Genomic DNA, 12,463 nt, shown 5'->3' on the forward strand with positions numbered 1-12,463 from the left:
ACCAACATCTGTGATGTGTGTAACCTTTTGAGTGTCTCGGACAGCTCAAGGCACACTCAGAGACAGTACCCTATACCCTATAATATATTAGTGTTCACACACATACATTATTTCTTTAATAATATTTTTTCTATGGTATGTGGCTGCTTTCCAAAGATGCTTATCACTCTGTTTCCTGTGGACTACTTGGGAAACAGCAGATCCTCATATCTCTGAAAACTAGGCCATAGATGGCTTGAGAGCTGAACTGACATTCACCAAGATGACATCTTCTGAACAGTTACAAAAGCCAAAGTCCTCCAAAACCAAATGGCAGATTAAGGAAAGGACAGCTCGCAAAGTTAAAACGTGTGGTACTCTGACTACACAAAAACATTAAAAGAAAAAAAAATCCTTAAAAACTGCCTAATTTTAACATATTAGTAGTAATATTTTATAACACAGCCTATTTTCCTAACAGAGATATGTCTTGATGAGGTGAAAGATCTGCTCTGTGGCTGTGAAGGGTTTATGAAGAAGAAAATAGCCATGATACAGTGATAAAGGACCCACCACCTCATCACCAGCATATATGGGTCCCACTGCAGAGGTGGTTGTTTTCTGGGGAGGAGCACCCAGAGCCCTACCAAAAGAAGGTGGAAGGCAGGTCCTTGAGAACAGAAGGTGCCATGGGTAACCATAAGCAGGAAGAGGCCTGAGTGGGGGCTAAAACAGTGAAATGCAACACTTGCAGACAAGGAGTGAAGAAGAAAATCTGGCAAGCTAGGAGAGATACCACCAACATTCCGCACAGGTGATGTCTGTCCACTCCTGTACAGCCTCCCCTGTTTGGGTTACAGGATTTTGGTGGCATGCTCATGGAAAATGGCTGGTGAAATGGGGCCCTGGCTGCTGGCTCAACTACTGGGGACTTCCTCTGCTTTTTTCCTCTCAAGTTACGGTGGCAGGGGGAAAACATGTAGGTTTAGGCAGCTTTGAAGAGCTTTGAAGAGCTGGTTGGAAGGCTTTGATATGGAGGGTGTAGGGAAAGGAACTAATCCACATGTTCAGTAATGCCATAGAATCAGAACAGTTTGGGTTGGAAGGGACCTTAAAGCTCATCCGGTTCCAACCACCTGTCATGGCAGGGACACCTTCCACTAGACCAGGTTGCTCAAAGCCCCGTCCAACCTGGCCTGAACACTGTCAGGGATGGGGCTGCCACAGCTTCTCTGGGAAAAATACCTGATTTTTAATCACATTATTAATTAATTTCTTTATTAAGCCATTAGGGGAATTTGGCTTATGTTTATTTATTACCAAAGGTACAGTTCAGCACCCCCGTGAACCCAGAAAACAACTTTATTTCCCCCCTTGCGAGACCAGTCGGCGGCAGCGAGGAAAGGGAAGGAGGGAGGGAGGAAGGAAGGAGCCCTGAGGGGGCCGGGCCGGGCCGGGCCGGGCCTTCCAGCCGCCCGCGGCGAGGGCGGAGGCCGCTCCCGGCGCCGGGGACACCTGCCGGCGGAGGGCTGCCGCGGTGGGAGCGCCCCGCGGCCCGGCCCGGCCCGGCCCCCGCGGGGGATGGCTTTTTCTGGAAACATGACAGCCGGCCTCGGGGAGCCGGGGGGGGGGAGCCCGGCAGGACGCGAAGGCGCGACGTGGCGACGGTTGTTAAGGGAGTGCAAACAGTGCGATCAACAGAGGGGCTGGTGCGCGGGGAGGTGCGATGCCCCGGGTTTTTATAGCCACCTCATGATGTCAGCGAGCCGCGCTGGCCGCCGCGCACGGAAATAGCTGGGCCCTGCAAACGCGCGGACATAAATCCGTTGGCAGGCCTACAGCGAACGGTTATTTTTGAACGGCCTGAGCAAGATAAAACTTGACTCGGGGGGGAGGGACGGGGGAGAGAGTAGCTGATTTACAGCCGCTCTAAGGTCAATTTGCTTTGCTACAGAAGGGTAAAAAGGCGTTTCAGTGAGCACAGGAACGTTTTGAATAAGGGAGCTGCCCGCGTGCCTCTCCAGCACTGCCCTTCCCGGCCGTCTGGTATCAGCCAGCTCTGCAGGCAGCGGGTGCAGCTTCTGAGGAGCAAGAGGGCAGGTTGGACGGGGCTTTGAGCGACCTGCTCTAGGGTGAGGTGTCCCTGCCCATGGCAGGGGGGGCTGGGACCAGATGAGCTCAAGGGCCTTTTCAACCCTAACCATTCTATGATTCTATGTATCCTAAGAGGCAGAGCAGGGATCTGGCTTCCCACCCATGCCACAAAACAGCCCCTGCCGTCCCCTCAGTCGGTGTGTGTTGCCCCACGGGCCATACTCCCTCCAAGAGCAGCTGGCCCTATGTGGCAGGCACAGCTCAGCAGCCCTCCTGCGAGAAGGGGTGTCAGGCAGCTTGGGCCACAAAACCAGCTTTGGGCGTGACAGCCTCGCCCCTTTAATTCAGTGCTGCATGCACTCCAAAAGCTGCTTTGCCTGTTTAAATGGGGTCTTCTGGCCAAAGCCTCTGTACCTGGACAGTGAGGATTTCTGGGACAGCCCATCTTGCTTAAGCTCACACTGCCACACCATACCTTAGAAAACAAGGAAGGCGTGGAATCCCCGCATTGCAAAAATTAATGTGAACTACAGCAAAAACCTTGACAATCAAACTTCTGTTCTGACAAAGAAGCGACAATAATCTGCACTGCTGTGCCAAGGCCCCAATTCATGTTACATGTGCTCCTTTACCAAGTTTTAAGAAGAGCAAACGATTGGGTACCTTTAAAAAAATAACAGTGTTTCAATGCAAATATAAACTTATCATAAGCTTCCTGAAGTACACACAGCATAAAGGCAGTATCACTGCAGAGAAGGTATCCGCTTTCAAGGGGTTTTGCATTCTCATTGAATGCTGGACTGGGTCCAGACCAGCCAGAGGATAACCGCCCTCTAACCTCCCTGCGGAGACTTACAGAGACGAGACTGAAGCAGTATGATTTCTGACAGAAATCAAATGCTGGCTACTGCACTGCTGGGAACACTACAGACAAGTTAAAAAAAAAGAAATAGGAATTGGAAGTGAAACAGTTCTGTGGAGCTCATTTAGATAATACCTTGTCAAAGGACCAGATACGGGAACACATGATACATTTTACTAAATGCTTGCGAAAGTTAAGTGTCTGCTAGCATAAAATTTAGTATTGACAAATTGGATGTACAAACATTAAAGCTGATCAGTTATAAAACAGCTCAGTTACATGCCCAGGTTAATGGAGCTAAACAGTATGTCTAGTCAAATCATACATAAACCATGGAGACTATTTGAAAAATACAATTTGTTAAAATTTCCATCAGTTCGTATTTCAGCATTTGTATCTCAGGGGACTAATAGGGGAATAACTCCTAGATAATATGCTTCCAAAGATTCAAAACCAAGTGACCTTAATTGAAGCTTATCAGCATTAGGATGTTGCATTATGGGTGCTGGGTACATACTCAGTACTTCCTTGATGTAATGCATCCAGGGACATACATAGGAAAACCCCAGGACAGACTGATGAATAGCTTCTAGATATTCCCTATCCTGCAATGATCATTCTGCTGTAGTGGTAGAAACCTTTGAGCAGTCACACAGCAAACTGGATCAGAAGAATGGTAAGCATTTTTTGAGCGCGGGCAAAGCACAGGAGGCAGCACAGGAATGGGAGCAAAGAGACTGCATCAGGCAGCAACTGCTCAGTTTTAACAATTTGGCCAGTAAATGACTAATCTTCATATATTTTGTTTTCATGGCCAGTGAGCTCTAAGATTGTCCCAAAAGTAGCAGCATCTGAATTGTGTTGCGCTTACAGAGACCCCTTAGCCACGGCTAGACTGTTGGTGAAAATATGTCTAGACTACAAGAAGATGTAATGTTTTAAAATGTACTAGTTGGCACATTTTAGCTGTAATACTGTCAACCCAAATTATGGGTATGCCAAACACAAATGACAGTCAGATATAAAATCATGACATTACAACAGATGAAATTACTGTATTTAGCTCTGGAGCCCCCAAACACAAGAATGATGTGAACCTGTTGGAGCGAGTCCTGAGGAGGGTCATGAGGATGACCTGAGGGCTGGAGCACCTCTCCTGTGAAGACAGGCTGAGAGAGCTGGGGTTGTTCAGCCTGGAGAAGAGAAGGCTCTGGGGAGACCTTAGAGCAGCTTCCAGTGCCTAAAGGGGGGTGACAAGAATGCTGGAGAGGAGCTTTTTACAAGAGCATGTAGGTGTAGGACAAGGGGGAATGGCATTAAACTCAGAGAGGGTAGATTTAGATTAAATATTAGGAAAAAATTATTTACCATGAGGGTGGTGAGACACTGGAGCAGGTTGCTCAGATAATTTGTGACTGCCCCCATCCCTGTATTCAAGGCCAGGTTGGCTGGGGCTTTGAGCAACTTGGTCTAGTGAAAGGTGTCACTGCCCATGGCAGGAGGGTTGGAACTGGATGATCTTTAAGGTCCTTTCCAACCAAAACCATTCTGTGATACTATGAATTTATTTTTCACCTTATACCTTAATTTGTACTTCTTTAAGTCACAGTTTAGAATACTTCCAACTAGAATCTTGTTTTTGCTGTTTTGTAGTATTTGTAAAATAAATATTAAGGTTGGTCTGAAGAGTGTATGAACAGAAATGTCTGTCAGGAAAAGCACCAGGAAAGACAACAGAGCAAAGTTGCGGGAAAAAAAACAACCAACAAACCCAAACCATTTTAATCACCGTGGACGCAACTGACAGCAGTCCAATGGTTACGCACCAAGGAATGTGGTGTTTGCAGCAGGACCAGGAAGCTTGTGCCCTAGGAAGCCCTCAGTTGCATTAGCAGGCCTGCGCCCTGACAGACAGAAGATAGCAGCAAGGTTGCACCATGCTGTACGTGCTGTTCGTCCCTCTTCCTGTTCTGCAAACAGGGAAGCTGACTGTAGCCATAAAGACAGCTACAGCAGGCAAACCCAGGAAACAGCAAACTAAGATTCACCTAGGCTGAGGTAAGCACGATTCAGAAATGAAAGGACACACCACAATAATGTGCTTGACTGCCAAAGGATAGAGAAGATCCACCCCAAAATGAGAGCGTCACAGATGCAGGAGTCAAGAGACGTAGTGTGAACTTGGTGGGTGATGTCCCTTGTCCTCCAGGGACAAAACTGATTCTGGCCAGATCACTTTTTGGGCATGCAACTCTGAGGTTAAAAGCATGAGGGTTGTGAGAACAGGCATGAAACTGGTAAGGCAACAAGTGTGGGATGAATCAGTTTTGTTTAAAACAGGTATGGTCTTCTCTTAACATCTCACTGAGGCATTTTTTGCATTACTTTCCTTGTCACTATGTGTAATGATTAAAGCTGAGGTTCTCAAATAATCACTATCATCTCAGAGTTGAAACTCACAGAAAACTGTGGAATATGCAAGAAAATCATAAGAACTAGAAGGCAATACTGCAAATAAAACATTTTAACACACTAACACATAAAAAAGGGCATGCCAGTGAAGGAGAACCCCACTACTGTTTATTTTACCTAGTTAATAATTTTTAAAGTACAATTTGTTCTACAGGAGTGTTCTAAGAGTGTTTTCAAAAACAACCCCAACACTTTCTTCCCTGTTTTTAAATGCCCTCCTGGTCCTCCAGGAGAAGCTTCATCAACAGTACAAGTTAGACTTAGGGTCTGAATGTATTTTAATATTTGCATAGAGACAAACTTTGCTGGAGAGAGGAAGGAATTTATAGTAACTGTGGCCTGACTCTAAAAATCGGGCTGATTTACCAGGGGGCACACTACTTAAAACATCCAGAGACCTGTCAGTATTAGTGCTTTGCCACCACATGTCTATGTGGGTTCTTTCTCTGCCACCACATCCACTCAAATCTAGGCATGTTTGCCTAGGGAAGGCAACTCTTCATCTGATACAGAATTCAGGAGGTAATGCAGTTTACTATTTGAGCCAAGAATTAGGAAAGGCAAGCAAAGGAAAAACAGAAAAGAACGGGGCAGTCTTGCAGGAGAGACAACCTAAAGCTATTCTAGATGTGCAATTTCCTCCCAGAAATAAAGCAAATAATTACCTCAAAATAAATTTTTATGTTGAAATTAACTGCTCATGCAGATTTTTTGGGGGTGAGTGTCACATCAGTCTAGCTACAGCTGCGTAACCGCTCTGCTAACGCTGTACTGGTTATGTTCCCAGTACAGACTGACTCTAAGATTTGCTCTATTGTTTCTGTTTAAGTACACTTGATTCAGTTATAGGCGTGATTCTTACCTAAACAGTTCACACTAGCAATACATGTGCCTGCAATTCAGACACATCTATAAAAGTTTCTCTGTGATGCTGCTATAACGATTCTCACATGGGAATACTCTGATACTGGACATAGGATACTAGTACTGAAACTGAACTACTTCACATTGTTTTCAAAAAAATTTGTTGCTGCAGTGCTGCAGAGTGCCTGCCACTGAATGCTGGCTGCTCTTCCAACACCAGTTGCTGTTTTCTGGGATCTATGACTGAAAGGATTAAAACCAAAGGAAACTAAAATAGATCTCCAAAGGATATTAATAGTTCCTTCAAGATTTGTCACATTCTAGATCTTATTATTACAGAAAAATATTCTTAAGGTAATAGATACAGTTTCCTCAATATAAATGTTGAGGGTTTTGGTTTTTTTTTTTTCCTTCCAAAAAGTAAATTTTAATTCATTATACAGATACCCAATATCCCAAACACAACCATCTGTGCAAATGATAATTGGGTGATCATTTGCCCCATTTGCACATGTATTTAAAGAGCAGCTGAAAATTTGGGCCCTTGTAAATATATGTGCATGCCACTGTTTTGCAAACATAGGGCTAATGCCCTGGAAACATTCAAATGCCCAGTGGCATCAGTGGGATCTGGGGGCTGTCAGCATTTGGCAGAACCAAACCCTTCTTACGCGTGGCTATAAACACATTGGCATACATAGAGAGGTTTTGAATATTAAAATACAGATGGTGGACAATAATTTCCCATTAATCTGGACATCCTGGGAGATTACATTCTTGACTATAGTTTTAACATTAGAAATTAAGGTTTGGTAGTTCATTTAAACATAGTTCGTTTATTTTCTAAAGATTCTGGTTCTCAGCAAATGAAGAAAACACATTCCCAGCCAGCACGCCAATCACAGTATCAGCTCTCTCACACTTGCAGATAAACCTTTAAGGAAGCTTTACTTATTTATATCAAAGCCACGAAAACATCAAGAAGCATATTAATTAATAGTGATAATAAAAAATAAAGCCTTCAGTCATGTGTTCCATTAAATCACTTACACCCTATATTTTTAAAATGTACAAAATCCATTTGCAGTTTGCCAGGGAATTATTTTAAGGTCCTGGTGTCCCTTAGAATCTCTTCTCACGTCTTCAGATGTCTGCCTTTCACTCGCGTGGACTGAAATGTCTAGACATCCAAATTAAGGAGTGACCAATCACCGACAAACTGATCTCTCTGCGTACAAGGTCAGCGCTGCAGAGGCACACACATACGTGAGCGCACACACACACACGTATACTGGCAGCAGGCACTGTGCTGGAGACCTTTATTTGTGCACAAAAATATTGATGTTGCTAAGTGATAGGCAGGCGGTCACTAGCCCTAAGTCTTTGTGTTTGTTTATTACTGTCTTCTTTCCCCAGTAAACAATGCAACGGTGATGCAGAGATAGAAAAGCCCATCTAAATTAAAACGCTATGGAACCTAATTTATTATGTCTGTATGATATCAACCCACTACTCCTTTCCCTGATTTTGTTCTGTTAAGTCAGAAGGAAAAAATTTAGGAGGAACTTGAAAACCCACATGTCCTAATGGTCCCAATCATCCTACTTTCCTTCAGTTAAATAATAGAACTAGGTTATTGGCAAAGGTCCCTCTGCATCTTAAGCTTGCTGGCGCCAGATTTAAGGAAATTTTTTGAAGTTAAAATAATAGTCCTGTATGAAATTCATATGTCTAGTAAATTGAAATACGGGTCAACCTGAAAATAGTATCTCATGACACTACACAGTAAGTGTGGATACACGTTCCTTATCTAAAAATTCAGTCCAGTTACCTTCAGTTCTAGAATCCAAGTGGCTATTTTAAAAAATCTTTTAAAAAGTCCCCTCCCCAAACAAATACACACACCCCACCCCCCTTTTTTTCAGTCATCCCAATTTTTAAAACCTGTACCTTTGGTGATAAAGAGGGTAGATTTCAATAAGATTGCAGGATTAAATTCTTTACTGTGAGGGTGGTGAGACATAGGCACAGGATGCCAGAGAAATTGTGGCTGCCCCATCCCTGGCAGTGTTCAAGGCCAGGTTGGATGGGGCTTTGAGCAACCTGCCCATGGCAGGGGGCTTGGAACTAGATGAACTTAACCCAAACCATTCTATGATTCTATGACATTAGAGCAGGTTTCTGGAAACACAAGTTTTCATGACAGGGGTCCTGTTTGCAGTTTTCAGTATGAATTGGCTTCAGGAAAGACAGAGCATGGGGAAGCTGGGTTTCCATCATCTCCCCTGGCTAGCCTTTGAGGCTTCTGGGGAGCCCTGGAAGCGCTGCAGACCCCCAAGCTTGTAAGCCCTCCTGCTCCGATACAGCCCCCCAGGTGAGGTGCCCAGGTAAGATCACAGAATCATAGAATAGTTAGGGTTGGAAAGGACCTCAAGATCTCAGGGAGCCCCACAAATGCAGGTCCCCAGAAGTTACCATGCTGTCTGCAATCATGCTGAGAGGAAATCACAGCCCAGTCTCCTCCTGGAAGCTTCCAGATTTTCAGAAATTATATGGTCAACATGGCAGGCCATTAGATTGCAAATCCTTTTTTCAACAGAAAAATATTAGATAGAGCTTTGCCATGTCATAACAGAGGCATCACTGGAGTGAGGACACTCTTGCCCTCACCTGTATGTACTGCTGCTGACACGTGGAATTTATTCAGAACACATTATTAGGAAATAGTGAGGGTATTTTGACTTTGATTTTATTTTAGCAGCGAGATACAAAGATGACTACCCATGTCAACTGGCTGTGGCAAGCACAGCTGGAGGAACATTTCAGAACATTTTGGACCCTACTGGAATAGCAAAAGCCTGCCCAGCAGTATAAAGATGAAAATGACCTGGGAACTAATGTGAAACAGTAATTCAGGTAACTTGTTTTTCCTCTAGGTTACTGTAAGTCCTGTAATAAATCACAAGACAGGCATAAACTTCTGGTTTTAATTGTCATGTACATACAAGTTCCTCCTAAATTCTGTTTCTCCCACTGAAACAGCAGTGAGTTGACTACATATTGGAAGTCTTATACATAAGCAGACCCAAAGCAGCGCTGCTACAAACCATTTTCTGTTCAGTCAGCTGAATCAGATACAGCAGTGATCGTTCCAGCAGGAAGCTGAGGGGACAGCACAGCTCGGTCCCTTCCTCCCTGCGTCAGTAATTTGTGGATGAGTCACTGGCTCTCTCTGTCTTAGTCAGTCCATATGCACAATGTGAATAGTAACAATACCTTCCAAGCAAAAAGCATTGCTTTAAATTCCAGAGATCAAAGACCAGCAATATTCCTGTTCCGGACAAAAGCAATACTTTGTCTTAGTCTCAAGCTGCTTGCACAGCCAGTGCTGGGAGCAGACCATTCCTGCAGTAATCATGAAGTGTATTAACACTTATGCACCAAATCAATACTTTCCATTAAAGCATTATTTCTGCAGATGTACTCTGGACAAATACTTCAGTTGTTGAGTGGGGAAAGAAGAGGGAAAGAGAGGACATAAAGAAAACACGTTTTCCTCAGAAAAGCTGTATGTTAATTAAAAATATTCTTTTCTGACAGACCTCTATTTGTAGGAGGAATGAGATACTGCAGGCAACAGGCCTTAGCAGCAATGCCTCTACTTTGAAGGACCTGACTTGCCTTCAGCTGTGTGTCCTCTCAGGCAATCAACACACCCTATGAAGAACACACACCTTAATCACACTTGAACTTATTTCACTTCTTCCTCTTTTCTCAAAAAGCATTTTACATCTCACAAAAATTCTGATTGTCCTACCGGAAGTTCACACTTCTGATTTTGCCTGTCTAGAGGAGAGTGCTTATTCACAAATAAACCTTGAAGGATGGAAAAATGACGAGTAAGAAAGCATCAAGCCAGACAAGTATGACTGGAAACTCAGATGTAAAGAATTCAAATATTTCAGAAGATGTCTTGATAGGTATATTTCCACCTCATTCCAAGCAAATAAGATTAGCACGTATTACTGAGAATTTTATGCCTCAGTAGAAGGCCGTAATTATATTTCACACGGCTCTGAAGATTCCTGTAATATACACACACCTTTAATGTGGAATTTTATACCCTATTTATAGCATATAGGTTCTTTTTGATATTATTACTTTTCTATGAAAGTTCTTTTGAAGTCAGGTAATTACCTTAAAAGAAATATTTAGCCTGTTGTGAGAATTGAACTATGAGATTTGTGTTGAACAAGTCAGCCATCATGTAGCCCAGTATAAAGGCTTCTAAGCCACAAGTGGGGATGGAAACATTAATTACAAAGACAAAGCCAATAATGCATTTTAAAAGGCAATTTAAAGTGAGGGCTGATAAAACTGTATAGTACTACATCTTGCTTCATGCATGCCCCTAAAACCTATTTGAGCTAAGCACTAAAGAGTGTAAAAATTATTTCATTACTAGTTACTATCTGTAGTAAAGCCACAGGTTAGCACAGACTTGGCCAGAGCCAGGCTGAAACTGTGAAGAGGTCAGGAGGAGTCACTAAAACAACCAATAACAATCGCCGGTAATTTCTCCCTAACCAGAAATGGTGCATCATTAAAGATTTGTAAATTTGGATTCTTCCCATGCTAGAAGAAAATGTGTCTCTTTCTCTGCAAAGCCATGAATCTCTTTAGTGGGATAAATGACACATGGCTACCATGTATCAATCTAGAAAATTATGCCACTTTTATATAGCATTCCGATCTAGGACTGAACCACCACCATTTTATGTCTGACGTGTTTTCAAGAAAGTCACTTGCAGTGAAAAGTCACTAGCAGATCCCCTCTTCACCTCCTCAGGCACAGTTCCTTGAAAATACCTAAAAATACAGGATTTTAAAACACCATGCCATGTGAACCCACAATTTGTCATGCAAATGTTATCCCTCATATACAATGCATAATATACACATGAAACCAAACCTCAAGATGTAACGCACGTGCACACACACGCAAAAGGCAAGTCATCCAATACAGGACCGCAAACACAATTTATTATCATTTTTCACTGATGGACAAATTCACCTAGGTTACCGCATCCAGACAGGTTTGCCCAACTGTCTGCATTTCAGTAATCTGAGACTTGAAACTGCTGGTTTTATTATACTTTTTGCCTAAGCAAAAGTGTAGCTTCTTATTAAGAATGCTTAATAAAACCAACAGACATTAAAAACAGTCAGCAGGGAGTGTTGCAATTAGATGCTTGCACAGTGCTTCCCTCTGTGCCTACATGCAAATATTTTTCATCTTACACAGACTTCAGAAACTTCAGAATGTTGCTGCAGTAAGAGAAACCTCCTCCCTTTTTCTTCATGTGAGATGTTAGGCTATCAATTGCGTATCACAATTACTTTATAGAATAAAACAAAATTACTTGTAAATTTCTAAGTTCCCCGCAGCGGTGTGGGACCTCTGAAGAAACCAATACTGCAGTTTCATCCCCCAAATACTACGGGTGAGGGAGAGACTAGGACTAAAAGGGCAGATGAGATACGGGTCAATAAAGAGGTAAAAAGCTGGAAGAACCACATCTCAGACGACTAAAGTATCTACATTAAATATATGAAATATTTTCCTTTACTGAATATAGAAATGCTGTTGAACATGTTCTGTTTTTTGGGAGAGAGGAAATGTTTGGACTAATAAGGGCAATCACAGGGAAGAGACGCTTACAACTTATCTCTGTCGAGTTAGTCAGATGCAAAATTCACTCTGATTGCTGTGGGATTCTCTGTGTAACAGCCAGAATCTACAGTGCTGCATGCTCTCAGCGTAATTCCTTCCATCTGAGTGAATGATGCTCAGCGGTTTATAGGAGGCACTCTTCCATCTTGTAAAACTGGCTGCGCTTAACTTTGTAATAACGTCTGCAATTCTCTTTCTTCATATTCTTCCTTCCCAGAATAACCTACAGAAGGGACTGCAGTGTATATACATGAAAGAAACCAAACCAGCAGGAGGAACCTTTAGGAGGGAATAGGAGGAATAATAGGAAGGCTCTGAATCACTGGTTCACAGAAGGGTTAAGGTTGGAAGGGACCTCAAGGGTCATCTTGTCCAAACCCCCTGCTCAAGCAGGGCCACCCAGAGCCAGTTGCTCAGGACTCTGTCTGGCTCCTTTCAGACTTGCTCTGCCAAGTGAG

General features: G+C 43.2%; 1 protein-coding gene across 3 annotated transcripts in view; it reads right to left on the reverse strand.

Annotated features, from left to right (window-relative positions):
* LDLRAD4 (low density lipoprotein receptor class A domain containing 4) overlaps positions 1 to 12,463 on the reverse strand; it is a 288,224-nt gene that overhangs the window by 49,068 nt on the left and 226,693 nt on the right. The gene's annotated exons all lie outside the window — the stretch shown is intronic.

Source organism: Lathamus discolor, chromosome 2, assembly GCF_037157495.1.
Source record: "Lathamus discolor isolate bLatDis1 chromosome 2, bLatDis1.hap1, whole genome shotgun sequence".
Taxonomy (NCBI): domain Eukaryota; kingdom Metazoa; phylum Chordata; class Aves; order Psittaciformes; family Psittacidae; genus Lathamus; species Lathamus discolor.